Genomic DNA, 4,824 nt, shown 5'->3' with positions numbered 1-4,824 from the left:
GCGCACTGGTAGCGTCGTCGCCTTGTAATCAAGGGATCCCAGGTTCGATACCCGGTGGAGACACATAGTGGTTCGGATCCCACTTTAAACTGTAGGTCCATTCCCGATTAGCCTTACTGTGCATAAAGTGGACTTAAAACACCAATTCAATCAAGAAAGCCATTTAAGACCTCCGATTTGATACAATTGAAGTATAACTAGTTTAGAAAAATTGACGATTTTTTTTTACTATTGTGCCCTATTTCGGATAAAAGAACTGAATTGCGTTTCTGTGTATTTATGCTATACGTACGAGCAGTGGCTAATACTTCGTCCAAAAGAGGGATAGTGGAAGCTTGAGGACAAACACCCACTGGCGTACCCCTCCCCAAATTGTGAGAAAATCAAAATTTTCAAATGAAAGCAGTAATAAACTCGGGGAAAAACAAAGTGGTAATTGATACCCCTCCTTAAAATGACCCCTTAATGTAATGTTTTGTCTTTGGACAACTTTTAAGACCAAGGTTAAAAATTGTAAACAAAGTACCATAATGTTATTTTTATTGGTAGATAAGTATATTAATTAATACACTTACGTTTTATTTACATTCCGACATAATGAGATTATACAAAGAAATAACATCGTTTACAAACCAATAAACAGGGAAGTGACGTGTCATAACTTGTCACCAGAAGTCCATGGATTACACATCACAGTCTGGGCAAATGAAAGGTCCGTGTTCATCCTTAGTAACTCCCAGACACCCTACGTGAACATAAGAGTAACAAATGTCACATTTGCGCAAGTTCTTTACGATATACATCCTATGTAAACCATATTGAGTCCACTTTACATAGTGTTTGTTTTTCGTTCGTATTAAACACGACTTTCGATTAAAGTCTAAACTAAGTACATTGTTGTAGAGTACAAATTAAATTATGAGCTGCAATGATATGGACTAGAGATATAAAGACCTATTACTTGGAAGATGTAGTAAGTAATAACTTGACTATGCAATATTAGATCACGTCAGTAGCGGCTTCTGCCTATTCGCACATTCGCACGTGCACACCCAAATAAATCTGTAATGTTAATCATTATTATTATACTTATTCATTGAACTCTGTCTGCTTCGAAACATCAAATGTTCCCACGCCGCTTCACCAAGAGAGGTGGTGGAGAAGCGAGCGATCAGTGATTTTAACCCGCGTAGACCGAGGCCCACTCGCACAATGCTCGAGTTTCGTTTCCTCTGACGCTGTTCGAGCAGTCACGTAGAGAACGTTCGCTTGAGGCCCGTGCCTGGGGATTTTGCATCATAAGGAAACCCCATGAACACAGCAGTTGGTGTGTTAGCAAATCTAGTGTTACAAACCCATTCCATTCGAGACGGTGTAACGGAGTCGAAGGAACTCATACATCATTGCAAATTGAGGATTTTATTTTAGAAAAGGAAGTTTCGATTGTATATTGTCCCTGTTCCGAGGAAGAAAGAAGGGGAAGGGGAGGTGGGCGACTGAAAGCGAAACTGGTATTTTAAACATGTCTGGTATTGCCTTTGCTTAGTGCATCTTGGCCAAAATAAACGGTCCATGTCGCGCAGTAGCCGAATTATCAATCCGCGCGGAGGGAGCGTACATCAATCAGTCAGCTGTTTTGGATTGTGTGCCTCTTACTGCGTTGCAAAATTGTTAGCGCTGTCAAAAGGTCGTTCATGTTTCAGTGCAAAATGTTTGATATCATGATGAATAGGGAACTGTATAGAGCGAAAGCAGAGACTTAATATTTAACGTTGTTGATTTTTTGGAGGGAAGTTAGCTACAAAGCCTGTAGCAACTGCTGTATGTGGATACGGCCTAAGGGAAGGAAAAATTCTGATGTACGAAGCAGGGCACAGTAGAAGTTGAATGAGCTAAGGCCTGCCCTCGGGCGTTTAATATTCGCAATTAATTTGCACGTACTTATAACTAATTTGCACGGGTTTTAATTAATTTGCACGTAATTAGAATTTATTTGCATGTACTTAGAATACTTTACATTTATGTATTTGCATGTTTATAACTTTTTATGAATATATAATTATTTATTTTATGAAAAATATGTATATAGAAGGTAATTAGAGGTACTAAACGCTATGCATATGGTTTTATATTCATTACTGCAAAGTATGTAATGTATAAATCGATAATATTAATGTTTATAATATTGAAAATAAGTTTTCTATGGTTTATGAACCGCTATGAACGGTGGTAACGGTACGAAAGAAGACGGTCCCGGTACTCGAACCCGCGATATGCAACGGTAATATTTATTGTGTACTATGTAATAATGTTATATGGCATGTAATATATTGAGCGGAGACGAACTATGTATAACGTGTGAGCTGAGTCTGATGCCAGACAGACAAGGGTGAACTCCGCGCAGGTAGAGGAGAAAGGAATTTGGGGGAAGTGCGCTCAAGGTCAAATGACGTCACAATGTCAGAACAAAGAAGGAACCTGATTCACCAATCAGAGATCGCGTCGGTAGGTTTTCAGAACCGGTTTTTTCAAGGTTAACCAGTACGCAAGAACAGGAGAAAGGTATGCAATGCCGTAGGGCAGGGGAGGGATTCAACCAGACAACAAAGGATGTCTGAGAATGCGCAGCAATGGTCAAATTTTTGAAATTGTTCGTCGCTTGTAGAATTGGTTTCCGCCGCCAATTAATATTCCGCTCAGGGTTGCCCTAAGGCACAGGACGCTTTAGCGAGGTTTTTGGATACCCAATTAGATAGGAGCGAGAACTTTACTTTGAACAAGGAGAACGAAGCGTAGGGGTTTATTATATGTACTAGGAAAAAGGGAGACCTATCAGGGACTGGGCACGGTTTTCACTATTTGCTTTTATCACGGGGTAACAAACCTAGGACCTTTTGATTATTGATTTAGGTAGTAAATTTATGTTACTGTGTGCTATTTAACATAACATTGAGTTTATTTTTTTTTACCAAACTTTGACTTTATGTCAAATCTTTTACAAGTTTTTTATGTATTTTTACAAAATAACACTATTTATACTATTCAGGCAACATTTTTTATTAAATTTTGGACTCACAAAGACAATTTTTCAACTTTTAACATTATTTTACAACTTGATATTAATTTTTTACAAAAATAACACTATTTATACTATTCAGGCAACATTTTTTATTAATTTTGGATTCACAAAGACATTTTTTCAACTTTTAACTTATTATTTTACAATTTTATGTTAATTTTTACCAAAATAACACTATTTATGCTATTCAGGCAACATTTTTTCATTAAATTTTGGATTCACAAAGACATTTTTTCAACTTTCAACTTATTATTTTACAACTTTATGTTAATTTTTTACCAAAATAACACTATTTATACTATTCAGGCAACATTTTTTCATTAATTTTGGATTCACAGACATTTTTTCAACTTTTAACTTATTATTTTACAACTTTATGTTAATTTTTTACCAAAATAACACTATTTATACTATTCAGGCAACATTTTTTTATTAATTTTGGATTCACAAAGACATTTTTTTCAACTTTTAACTTATTATTTTACAACTTTATGTTATTTTTTTACCAAAATAACACTATTTATACTATTCAGGCAACATTTTTTCATTAAATTTTGGATTCACAGACATTTTTTTCAACTTTTAACTTATTATTTTACAATTTTTATGTTAATTTTTAGCAAAATAACACTATTTATACTATTCAGGCAACATTTTTTTCATTAAATTTTGGATTCACAAAGACATTTTTTTTTCAACTTTTAACTTATTATTTTACAATTTTATGTTAATTTTTTATCAAAATAACACTATTTATACTATTCAGGCAACATTTTTTATTAAATTTTGGACTCACAAAGACATTTTTTACAACTTTTTAATTTATTATTTTACAATTTTATACCTATTTTTACCAAAATAACACTATTTATACTATTCAGGAAAGACTTTTAGTTATATCTTCGACACACAAAGTGTGTTTTTTCAACTTCTATCTGTTTATTTCACAAGTCCAGGCTTATTATTACCAAAATTAACACAATTCAATCTGTTCAGGAAAGACTTGTAGTTACATTTTCGACACACAAAGTGTGTGTTCCCAAATTCTATTTGTTTATTTCACAAGTTTAGGCTTATTATTACTCAAATAACACAATTTCATCTATTCAGGATATTTTGTATTTACAAAGAGATTTTTTCAACTTTTAATTTATTATTTACAAGTTTATGCCTATTTTTTTACTCAAATAACACAATTCTATCTGTTTAGGAAAGATTTTTAGTTATATTTTCGACACACAAAGTGTGAGTTTTCAATTTTTATCTGTTTATTTCACAAGTTTAGCCTAATATTTACTCAAATAACACGATTTGAACGTGTTTTTTTATTACATTTTGGACACACACACACACACACACACAGATATATTTTCCAAGTTTACAGGATTATTCTCTAAGTTTACTCAAATAACACATTTTAAATGTGTTTTGAATTAAACTTTGTACACACGAAGTGTGTTTCGTCAATTCAAGAAAGTTTTCAATTATATTTTGGATGCAAAAGTATGTTTTGTCAAGTTCTACCCTTTTATTTTACAAGTTTAGGCTTATTATTATTCAAATAACCAATTTCATCTATTCAGACAACATTTTGTTTGTTATATTTTACTCACAAAGACATTTTATCAATTTTAAATTTATTATTTCTCAAGTTTATGTAATTTTTTATTCTAATAACACAATTTTAACTATTCAGGCAACATTTTTGTTGCAATTTGGACTTACAAAGAGATTTTTTAAATCTT

This window comes from Lepisma saccharinum, unplaced genomic scaffold (genome assembly GCF_977018435.1).
Source record: "Lepisma saccharinum unplaced genomic scaffold, izLepSacc3.1 HAP1_SCAFFOLD_340, whole genome shotgun sequence".
Taxonomy (NCBI): Eukaryota; Metazoa; Arthropoda; class Insecta; order Zygentoma; family Lepismatidae; genus Lepisma; species Lepisma saccharinum.
The sequence above is the reverse complement of the archived record's forward strand: the minus strand, read 5'-3'. Positions refer to the sequence as shown.